Raw genomic sequence first — 13,205 nt, 5'->3', positions numbered from 1 at the left:
ATGAAATAGATGTCATAGTGAAAAAGTTTGAAGAACTTGATGTACCTGGCAAAATTTCACTTAAAGGTAAATTACGAGAGATCGCGTATCCATCGACTACGTCAATGTTTCTACCGGTTGCCAAGGTTAAAACAAAAGGTGCACCAAAAAAAGGCAAAAGTAAGGTATCAAAAAGAGATAAATCAACCAAGCATGATCCATCTTGATGGGAGTATGTGGATACAAGTGTTCGATGTAGTGGTACAAACGCATGTAGCACTATAGATACCAGTAAAGTAGAAAAACTAGCACCTCGACCATCAGTCCAAAAGCTCACACCTCGACCATCAATTGGCAAAGTTCTCCTCTTCAAAGATTGGTTGCTAGTTGAAATTCATAAATTCATAGATGACATTATTGATGTCGGTGATGATGGTAATTGTGGATATCGTGCAGTTGCAGCTTTACGTGATAGAGCTTCAAGAGTTCATGTCTCATTACGAGATACTATTTGGTGGAGAAAATTATGTTCGACAACTTATACACAATGTGTATGTTGAGCAAGTTGCATCGAAGGATAATTGGATGACACTTCCAGAAATGGGATATGTGATTGCTTCGAAGTTTAACTTGGTTGTCGTCGCATTATCACTTAACCAATCGCAAACATATTTTCCACTTCGAAGTCCACCACCAACATCTATGTCAGATCATCGTGTGATTGTTATTGCATTTGTTAACAACTGTCATTTCGTACAGGTATTAATTGTGATATTAAATTGTTATTGATAATTCACTTTATAATTGTTATTGATTTATAATTGTTATTGATAATTCACTTTATAATTGTTATATAATTTAACAGGTTTACTTAAAGTCATATTCCCTATGCCACCAACAAGTACTTTGTGGAAAAATTATTGCAATGAAGAAGCACGACAATGAGAATTTATTTACATGGATCGCATGCAACATTGGTTGCAGATATTTTCAGAAACTATAAATAAAGTTATTGTAATCTGAATTGTTGAATTCAAATATAATGAATATCCAAAATATTGTAGGAATTCAAATAATATTGTATGAATTATTGAAGTTGTAAACTGAATTGTTTAATTAATATGGTCGAAATCCAAAATAGATATCCAATATATCCAAAATATCTGTAACCAAAATATCTGAAATCCAGAATAGATATCTAAAATACATATCCAAAATACATATCCAAAATAAATATCCAAAGTAAATATCCTAAGTCTGTCTATATCTCCTGCGATATGGAACTACATGAGTCCAATCTCTACCACCACCCATCTGAGATCGCAATATCAAAATTAATTCATTCACGAGTGCGATGTCATCAGGTAATACCAGCTGTCGACCAAGAAGCTCCTCTGCAATTTGTATTGCTCGATGCTGCATTAAAAAATACATTAATTAATTACATGACTATTTAATTTAATAAAGTTATAAATTAAATTTAAATGATTTTACCGTTGTTTCTTCTGAAGCATGATCATCATCGGCAGGTTCTGCAACCGAAGGTGCTACATAGAGTGGTTCTCTACGAATGATATATGGATGAGAAATCCGACGAAACCAGTCCATGTACTCAATTGCGCAGTCTGCAAGTCTGTGTACAACTGCCCCAACATCAACTACATGTACAGCGTATTGCGTAAACATGATGTCCATTTCCTTTGGTGTAGTCGTCTAACCTACTATCTCCAAAGATGAACTAGGGATGGTTTGGACATGTCCATATTGACGCAATACCCTATCTGGCAAGTGAGCATACATCTTGGGACCCCAACGTATCCACCATCTGAATAATGAAACAACCTCAAATGGTCGCTTCGGTCTATGCTCTCTATAGGGTGTCCAACATATGCCATCAACATCAATCTCGTCCAATGCTTTCCTAAATGGAATAACCAAACCTTTATCCCGTTTTGGCTTCCATCTAAGTGCTCTCGGATATTCCTCATCATAAATATGAGATAGTCTACAACAATTCGCACATAATGCTGGAAAATGCTCATACACCCACGCCTGCACATATACAATAAGATATTCATAAATCAATAAAGCAACAAACCATGAAATCAGGAAATAAATCAAACCAGGAAAGCAAGCGCAAATACTTGTAATAGTGTCAGATACCCTGATACTGTTATAGTTTGATGCATACTCGCGTCTCGAAGGTTGTCGTATAGGTAAGCAAGCGCAACAGCACCCCATGCATATCCCCCACATGAGTTGAGGTCTCTGAAACATTCAAGGTAGGCAACACTCACTTCGAAGGCACTCTTGTCGCTGAACAAGGTGCAACCCACCAAAAATAAAAGAAATGCCCTCGCAGCCATCTGCCAATGCTGATCAGCACATCCCTGATGGTATACGTCAAGCAACCAACTGTACTGAACAATGGTTGTCCGCGTCAAGTTAAACTCAGCATATGCAGCAGCCAGACTCACCCCAAGAAGCTCACCCAACAACTCTGCAGCGTCATCCTTGTTAAATATATTAACGATGAAGAAGGCACCGGTGATAGGTATATGCAGCAGCGAAGAGACATTGTCCAAAGTAATGGTCATCTCCCCAATTGGAAGATGAAAGTTGTTGGTGTCGCGATGCCATCTCTCGACAAAGGCAGAAATTAGACCTTTGTCGATCATCTCATAGCTGCATTTTAGCAATGTATATAAACCAGAACTTTCAACAAGTTCCTCAACCTCTTGATTTTCAATGACAGCTTCTTTTAATTTTTTGCCATTGCTAAAAACCCTTAAATCTTCGCGATCCTGAAATAAATTAACAACAAATATAAGTTCAAACACATTAAACAAATATTTAATATTTAATTTGATTCATAAATTTACCACGCCGTCCCATAGTCGTGTCACAACATGATACCCGTATGTCCTTAGGACAGACCTGTCAACCGGACCACAAGGATATCCGTCATCTGCTTCAGGTTGGGCCTCATCCGCTTGGACCACTTCAGGCTGGGCATCATCCGCTTGGACCTCTTCAGGTTGGGCCTCATCCGCTTGGGCCTCTTCTGCTCGCCCCTGTTTTGGTTGCGCATGTTCTGCTTGTTGATTTCGTAATCTTCGTTGTCCACGCAATTCACGCTGAGCACGATGAGCCCGTGCAGAAGCGGTTGGTCTAACACGACCCTCTCTATTAGTCCCTTGGTCGAGTATAACACGACCCTCTATATCAGTAAACATTGTGCGCACCATTTCTGCATAAACAAATCATAATCATGATCAAAACAACATAGCAATATAACATAAACCACAACAGGGGCAAGCATAAACCCATACGTGAACTTCATCAACCTACGTGAATTGTGTTCACGTACATGAACTCCATCACCTACTTGAACTGAGTTCGCGTACGTGAACTCCATCAGCCCACGTGAACTGAGTTCACGTCTACCTACGTGATCTGAGTTCACATACGTGAACCCCATCAACTTACGTGAACTGAGTTCACGTCTACCTACGTGATCTGAGTTCACGTACTTGATTTCACTTCACGTATCTGAACATTCAAAACCCAGAAAACACCATCAAACCGAGAACCATTGATGAACATTTAAAACCCATTCATGAACATTCAAAACCCAGAGAGTTGAAGATGGTGTTGAAGATGATTTAAGATTGCTTACTCGATTCAAGAATGTAGATGATTGAAGATGAAGGTATTAGGTTAATGAAGATGAAGATGATGAAGTTAGAAGATGAAGGTATTAAGTGAATATGGAGGGAAGGGTAGTTTGGGTATTTTGGGTTTAAAAAAAATTGAGGGGTGTGGGAAGCAAATTGAGGGGTGTGGGAAGTAAATTGAAGGGTGTGGGAAGCAAAATTGTTTTCCATAAGCTCTTTTTGTATGACATAATAAGTTTTGTAACTTATAAGTCAATGACAATTATTTGAGCCACTAACACTAAGTATATCACTCTTGAATAGACGTTGCCATTTTGTTTTCAAGGTGCATTTCATTTAAAATGGTTTATGATGTTACTTTTATTAATTTTTCATCCTGGTTAAACGGGGTTAAAACCCATAATGCTTCTTGAATTTTATTTCTACTTGATATATAGATTGCCCATAATACTTCACATTTTTATTCTTATTTCTCTTGGTAATCATTTGATGAAAATATTTTTCTCTTGGTAATCATTTGCCCATATATATATATACATTTGATGAAAATATTTTTCCTGATTTTTAAACATATATGAATGAATAATGCAAGGTTATTATTTGCTTTCATTAAAATTTCTATAATTTGTATTATATAATCAACGGTACTCATGCTATATTTATATTGTAGATTTATTGACGAATCTTGATGTCTTTTCAATTATTATTTTTTTCATTTGTGTTATATAATTTGAATTATATAATCAACGGTAATCTGTTTCATTTTTTATTTGTCAACAATAATTTAATTTTTCAATAAGATATTTTTTGTTTTCTCTTATTGTTCCTTCTATTTTCGTCATTATATAATAATATTTTCTAATTTCTTCAAATAAACTAGGACCATATATATATGTGTGTGTTATTTTTAAATGTGTTGTTGTGATGGGAATTTTATAATTCATAATTAACATTTGAAATTTGATCATAGGCTAAGTTTTCTTCTGCAACTCCAAGAATTTTATTTACGGGGGTCTGTAATTTGATCACTTAAATAGTTATTATAATTTAAAGTCTTATTTTAGTACAATCAAATTCATTTGAAATTTTTTTCAGAGTAAAATTTGTTTGAATGAATTTCTAGGTGTGTCATGTGTGTGTGGAGAAGGAGGGACGAGTTTACTATGCAATATATGTGTCTCCTTGTACAATCTTGGGGGAAAGGAAGCTATGAGAAGATTTGATGTCTTTAAAACGAGAGAAGGAAATAAGAGAGTGGTGTGTAGGGGATTTCAATTCAATAACAAAAAAGTTTGAAAGAAGATATTTGAGAAACATCTCGAATAAAAATGAAATGGGAGAATTTGCGAATTTAAGTGAGAAAATAGAGTTGATCGATGTTGCGTTACAGGGCAAGAAATTTTCTTGGTTTTTTCTTGATGGAAGTGAAGGTGTTGAACATACAAGAAATTGGAAGTTTGAATTGTATTTTGTCGTTTTTCAAAATTACTCGAGTTAATTGTATAAACAAAAGATATGTTCTTTATCAAATTATTGAACTTGTGATTATGCAACATATTTGGTAAAATAGTTGAATCATAAAAAACATAGTTTAGAGCAACATAGAGAGAAATGACACAATGATTTTTATAGTAGTTCACACTAGACCGTTGCTACATTTAGTTTTCCCCCTTACAAAGAGATTTTGCTTTAATATAGTTGTTGACTTAATCCACTATTTCAACAATAATATATAAGTATAATTTAATCTGCCTTTTTATGCTTTAAATATTCTTCTATAGCCTTTCCATACTGCCACCATTAGAACCCTTCTCAACTTTCTTGCCGACTGCCATCAAGGTTCATGAGTATTATTATACCTATTCAAGTACCTCTTATGGACGAAAGAGTTGTTATCACTATCAGACCGATTTACATCACTTCTAATTTTTGTCAGAATTGACACAAAGTTTGTTTATAAGATTCTAACTTTCAGTTCAAGAATAATACATTTGAATCCTATATAAATTCAAGTGTATCAAACAACTTGATTGCTTTACATCATTTCTGAAAACTCTCTACTGAGAGGATTTTTCATTTATTCTTTTCTTTTGCAGAACTTTTTCTTAACACATTGTCTTTTTCATTTTCTCAGCTCTATTTTCATATTAATCGATTTTTACTTAAATACTGAGAAATATTGTGTTTGTTAAGAATGTTAACATTGGAGATTTTGATTCATTTAAGGTAAATGAGCCTTTAAGACATATCCATATATATCTTCATAAATAATTCAAAGTATATTTAATTAAGAAAATAAATCTCAGAAGATGTCACTATTAGAGGATATCATGTACCTTTCAGTCAGAGAATAAGTTTATCCTTAACGAGCATCGCATGTTAGAACGTTGACTTATTATAAGAGCGTTCATTGTATCAGAGTGTTAACTTGAAATGTTGACAACACAATCAATTGGTTTACCATAATTATCAGACATAGAGTCATCAGAGTGAGCTTGTATGAACAAAATCATAGGATGCATGTTGAGGACACGTTTATCAGAGATTGTCACAACTTTAACAAATTCTTCAGAATATTTCTGAACTTAATTAGTGGATTGTTTGTCCTTGTTCATCAGATGATCTAACATATACCAAAATATTAACTTTATTAGAGGTTTCATTTAGAGCTTTTGTCTTTTTACCTTTGAGTCAGATGATCAACTTGGGTATTTAGTCAGAGACAAATAATCATTGTAGCGTTATTTTTCATTGTCTTTAAAGGGTCAATCATTGACTTGTATTTCTTTTGTCTTTAATGATTTGGTTATGACTGTATATTATCAGATGCTCATTGCAATACTTCTTATTACTATATTATGACTTATTCTATTAGTAAACATAATTACTTGTTTATTAGGTCATAATATTCTTTGTGTTAGAAACACTTAGATTATTATCTCTAACTTACTCATAATTCAGACTACCTTAAAATAAATAATCATTAATTTACTTCTTCGTTTTCTAACTTAATCTGCACACTTAGCAAATACAATTAGAGAATAATTGTTTTTTTAATTTTTTTTGTTATCATCGAAATATTAAGTAGAAAATTGTAACAAAAACCACTTGTCTTTTGTTGAACAATGCTAAAAGTCCTTCGCGGTGCGTGGGTGTTGGGAAAAACCATAGATAATTAGCGATAACTATCTCAATAATGCGGAATATTTTCCCCCCACCTGTGCAGATAAATGACCAAACAGAAAATACAATTCCAGAGCAAAAATAATTGGCAGAAAATTAAATATGAGGCAAACGCAATTTTTAAGGTGGAAAACTTCCCTCAAATTGAGAGAATAAAAACCACGGGACCTAGTCCAGTAAAACTTCCACTATAATAATTAATGGTACACCAAAGTCTTCCTAATAACAATAGGGAACATCAATTAACAATAACAACCTTATAACAACCTTCCACTAAAGTGAGTATGCCAAAGTAACTCTCAGAGAAGATAAAACTTCAAACTGTATATTAAAATAACAAACTCAGTGGTAGAAATAACATACTAAATTTGTAGATCAAACGGATCAAGTTTGCTACACACCTGTTACCACCACCGGAACCAAACCCTTATTTTTCTTCTCTGGCAGCCGTTCGTTCTACTAATTCTTAGGATTTCTAAATCCCTTTTATTTCCTTCACGTGGGTCTAGCCCAATAATACCCCTTTTTTTCATTTTTTTTTCAATAATAATAATAATACTAATAATAATACTAATACTAATAAAATTAGTGGGTTCCACTTGGGGAGTGAATCCACCCAACAGTGGGAAAAAAATATATACTTTAAAAAAAATGGAAACTATTGAAGGAGAAATTAAAATGGTGGAATAAGGAGGTTTTTGGTTGGATTGATCTTTCGGTAGAAGAGAAGGTGAAAAAGATGAACGAATTCGATCCTTAGGCTTGTGATAGACATTGATCATGAAAACAAGAGGTTGAAGTAGAAGAAAGTTTTTGGAGAGACTTTAGGGCAAATGTGAGTTGATTTTAGATAAAAGTTGAGGGAGAATTGGGTGAAATAGGGTTATTCTAACACTACGTTTTTTCGTGCAGGTTTGCAGCAAAGACGGAGGAAAAAGAAAATCAATCAAAAAAGGAAAATTATGAGTGGAAGGCATGGTTAAAATTAAGAAGTGAACAATCATTTTGAGCAAAATTTTTAGAAAAATGTTACGAGCAAGTCATGCTTGAAAGGTATTAATTTTCACAAGCTATTTCCTCTCAATAATGAAACTTTGATTGCACTATTTGAAGAGGATGAAGTAAAAGAGGTGATATAAAGTTGCGATGACGATAAGAGTCTGGGGCCAAATGGTTTTAATTTCTAAAGTGTCAAAAAAGATTTTAAAGGAAATAGCTCAAATACATATAAGGTTCTTATGGGGTGGGGGTACGAAGATTAATTGTATTAGTTGGGAAAATGTAAAAGAAGAAGGCGGATTTGGCGTAAAAAGGTTGAATTTATTCAATAAGGCTTTATTAAGTGAATGGATTTAGAGATGTTTAATGGATGATGAATATCTTTGGATTTAATTAATTAATTTTAGGTGGTGAGATTTGTGTTCAATTATGTAGTACTCCAATTTTGTCAACCAATAAAAAAAAATTCCAAAAAAACATTGATAATTTTTTAAGGTTTGTCATCATTTTAATTACCTTAAAAGGGTCTAAAAATATAATTAAACATAGGTCCATTTTGTTAGAAAATATTGTTATTATGTGTTTGTAGTAAAAGTGCTTTTGACTTTTTTATTCTCTAATATATATACTTATTGTAACACTAGTAAACATAAGCTTTGCTCATTTTGTTTATGAAACTCTAATCAAGGATTCCTTCTCTTCTTCATCCTCTATGTTTATGTTAGATAATTATTGTTAACATGGTATCCAAGAGTTTTGGTTATTTTGGGATCAATTATAAAGTGATCCACAACTTAGTGGGATTTGCGGTCGGTACCAGTTTTCTCCCTCCATTTTTGTTTCCAATCCGATTCTACTTCTTTGTTTTTTACGCGATTGTTCTTTTTATTCTGCCGCATATGTTCTTCTATTTCCAACGCGATATCATTTGGTTTCGAGTTGAGTCTACTATTGACATGTTATCCATAATATCATATGTTCTCAGTGATTATGTTCATTGTATTTTCTATCATGGCTGGTGCTAAGAATAATTATCTTCAAGCTGTTAGTGTCCACCTTAATGGACAAAATTAGTCTTATTACAGTTACATGATGAAATTTTTTTAGATTGGAAAAGATATGTGGGATTATGTTGATGAAACTTATGTTAAACCTATAGATAAAAAGGATGAAGCTAAATATACAAAAGATTTGAAAACATGGAATGTTAGTAATTCAAAAATAATTACTTGGATTAATAACTCCGTTGAACAATCCATAGGTGAGCAACTAGAAAAATATGATATTGCGAAAGAGATTTGTGATCATTTGAAATGTTTGTACGTTCAATCTAACTTTGCAAAACGATATCAATTAGAAAATGATATTAGGACCCTTAAGTAGAACAATATAATCTTTTAGAAATTCTATTCGACAATGACTAATTTGTGTGATCAAATAGCACTTTAGGAATCAACTGAGTTAGATGTTGTCAAAGAGTGCATTGATTAGACAGAGAAGCAACACATGGTTTTGTTTCCGATGGCTCTTCGTGATGATTTTGATAGCATTTGTGGGGTTATTTTGCATCATACTCCTCTTTCTTATGTTGAATTAGTAGTTAGTGAAAGGTTGGCAGAAGAAATTAGACTTAAGATCCACTCCACTATGTCAAATAAGGAAATTATCTCCCTTCTTTCATCTAGTTTTGCTGCTACTGTTCAAAAAGGAAAAACCTCAAAGGAGAGGTGAGATTGGTAATGATCAATGTGCTTTCTGCATTGAAAATGATCATTGGAAAATACATTGTCCAAAATTGGAGAGATAACATAAGAAGAATTTTAGGGGTCTGTCATCCAATGTTGTTGCTTATGCTCCTCCTATAATAGGCTCTTTTCTAGTTTTGTATACCCATCAGAGATTGCTTCTCAAATATATGATATTGCATAACAACTCCAAAAACTTCTTACCACTGAGTCGCACACTATGTCTGCCTCATATACTAAAGGTTTGAACTCCTTTACTCTATTAGGGTATATCTCATTCCATATGGATTATTGATTATGGAGCATCGCACCACATGTCATATGAAGATCAATCTCTGTATATATGAATCATGTCTTGTCTGTTTCGGTTATGACTGTTGATGAAACTCCTATACCATTAAAAGGCATTGTTAATGTCTCCACACCTAACTTGTCTTTTTATGATGTTTATTATTTTTCTAATTGTGTGATTTCAGTTATTCAGTTTTATTTTCTTCCACTTCTTGTTGTATGCATGATCCACATTCCGATAGGTTGATTGACACATACCATAAAGAAGGGGATTTTATGTTTTGGATGACCTGTGAGTCCCAAATACTGCAACCTCAACATCCACTATTGACTTATTTTCTAGTTTTCATTTGAATTCTTCGTCTATTAGTTAGTATTTATGACATTCTTGCCTTGACAATGTTTATGCTTCTAGATTAAAATATTTGACTTCTACCAGAGCTTTAAAAAAGTTACAAACTGGTGAAATTTCATATTATTATGATTGTAACCTTGCTAAATTTTCAGTTTTACGTTTAGTGAACATGTTTTCGTTTCATATGCACTTTTTGAGATGAATGACTTATGCATTCTTCGCTATTTCCTGAGGATTGGTTATTCCTACTATACTAGAGGCTACATTCTCTCTCAATCTAGGTACATTGTCAACATTCTTGAACAGACTCGTCTTTTTGATACTAGAATAGCATATACTCCTCTTGAGTTGAGTGTAAAGTTTGCTCCCGCTAATGGTGTTCTTTTACGAGATCCCACATTGTACCATACTTTGGTTGACTGCTTGGTGTATTTTACGATTACCAGAGTTGATATTGCTTATGATGTTCATATTGTTTGTTAGTTTGTTGTCTATCCCACAACAGTACATTGGGCATATATTCTTCGCTATCTTTGAGGAACTCAATTTCAAAGCATTCTTTTTCCATTGTCGTGTTCATTAGAATTACATGTTTATTCTGATGCAGATTGAGCTGGTGATCCCACATATCACAAATCCACCACATAGTTTTGTATCTTTTTTGGAGACTATCTTATTTCTTAGAAGAGTAAGAAATAAGACATTGTCTCTTGCTCTTCTACATAAGTTGAATATCGTGCTATGACATCCACTACTATTGACATAATTTGGTTGCGTTAACTTTTGTCTGATATAGATATATCTCTTTCTGAGTCAACTCCAATGCACTACGATAAAATAAGTGTTATTCAAATTGCTTATAACTCGGTATTTCAAGAAAACATCAAACACATTGAGATTGATTATCATCTCACTCCTCATTACAAATTGTTGATTTATTCACAAAGATGTATTTAATTAAACATTTTTATTTTTTGATTGAGAAACTCTTGATGCTCTCTATTAATGTATCATGAATTTGAGGGAAAATGTTAAATAACATTGTTATTATGTGCTAGTTGTAAGAGTTCTTTAAATTTTTCTATTCTCTAATATATATACCTATTTAATATATATACCTATTGTTACACTAACAAATATAAACTTTGTTATTTTGTTTATAAAATCTTAACATGTGGTTCCTTTTCTTCTTCCTTCTTTAAATTTATATTAGATTATTATCGTTAACACATTTATTTAATCCGTAAATTTTGGATCCTCATTAATAGTTACTGATTTGGAATTCATAAAATAAAAAATTAGCATTTTTGATCATATTTGTGTAATACTAAAGAAAAACAAAAATTTAAAAATAAAAAATAGTATTTGTTTTTGTATGCTCGCGTGGTTCACATATGGCTCTAGAGCAATTAGTAAACTAATATTCAAAGATAAAAATGAGACATTTAATTATTGTTATGTTGACTTATTGAAACGTGAACTACCCATGACATGACACCTAATTGCACATAGTGGGTCAGTCGGCCCACTCTATTATTGCCTTTATATTTATATTTTTATTAAATTATTAAATCTTATAAAAATTCTTTTAAAAATAAAAATAAAATTATTTTAAAATAGTTAATTAGATGTAATATCTTTTTAATCTTTGAATTGTTAAGACATAAGTTGTATAATTTTGTGGTTTTAAAACTCATTTATATAACGAAAGTAATTATAAAAAAAAATTAAATAAACTAATTAGATGTAACATCTGTTTAAAATAATCTTTGAATTTTTGAGACACAAGTTCCACAATTTAATAATCTTAAAACTCATTTTTTTAAAATTATTTAAATCGAACAAACTCTTTTTTTTCCTAAATAACTTTTTTTATCTAACTTTTTTATCAACAACAAAACACATTTTCATTAAAAGCAATTAATGCATCCGCATTCAATTGCATTACATTCTTAAAAAAATATATTCACATTTAAGTAATGTGGAGAAATAAACATTCTAAAGTTAACATAAATGTTTGCATAATTAATTATAAATAACTGTTTTTAACGAATATTGTAGAGTATTAATATATTTCGCATAATCGACTATCGAATCTTAAATCTAGTTTTAAAAATTATTTTTCAGTTTTTAAGTATTTTTCAAAACTTTTTTTATTTAAAATAAATTTTAGCGGTGACTTATTAAATTTGAGTTAATACTTGTTAAGGACTTGTGGTTAGGTGATCAACTACTATAGCTCCTATATCCACATTTATTTATATATGCTAAATTGCACGTGTGGTCCCTTAACTTAATTTCAGTTAACATTTTAGTCATTTATCTTTTTTCTTTTTCGATTTGATCCTTTATTTTAATTTTGAGTGACAATTTGATATTTTATGTTTTAAAATTTCAACAATGTTATCTTTTTTTACAAAAATTTAAAAAAAATCATCAAAATTTTTAAACAAAACCCATAAAATTAATAACCATCTTCAATATAATGCAAATTTCATCAAATGCATAACACAAATATTCAAATAAACTCATATTTTCATCTCCAATAACATCAAATAAAGAATGAAAATATGAGTTTATTTAAAGATTTAAGTTATGAAGTTGACTAAATTTGTATTTTATTGAAGATGATGATGAATTTTGTGGGTTTTATTTAAAATTTTTGATGATTTTTTTGAATTTTTGTAAACAAAAGGACAATATTATTGATATTTTAAAACATAAAATATCAAATTGTCATTTAAAATTAAAATAAAAGTCCAACTCGAAAAAAAAGTCAAATAATTAAAACGTTAACTGAAATTAAAGTAATGGACCGCATTTGCAATTTAGCCATTTATATACTATCATGTGACAAAACAACTAAATTAGGTGCAATGGGGCAATTGTTGGATGAGTTTTGGGCATGGCAATTAAGTAATAATTGGAGGAACTTGCGAAGGCAATTGATTGGAGTTTTGAGAAGGCGAGGAATTG

This window comes from Cicer arietinum, chromosome 2 (assembly GCF_000331145.2).
Source record: "Cicer arietinum cultivar CDC Frontier isolate Library 1 chromosome 2, Cicar.CDCFrontier_v2.0, whole genome shotgun sequence".
Classification (NCBI taxonomy): domain Eukaryota; kingdom Viridiplantae; phylum Streptophyta; class Magnoliopsida; order Fabales; family Fabaceae; genus Cicer; species Cicer arietinum.
The sequence above is the reverse complement of the archived record's forward strand: the minus strand, read 5'-3'. Positions refer to the sequence as shown.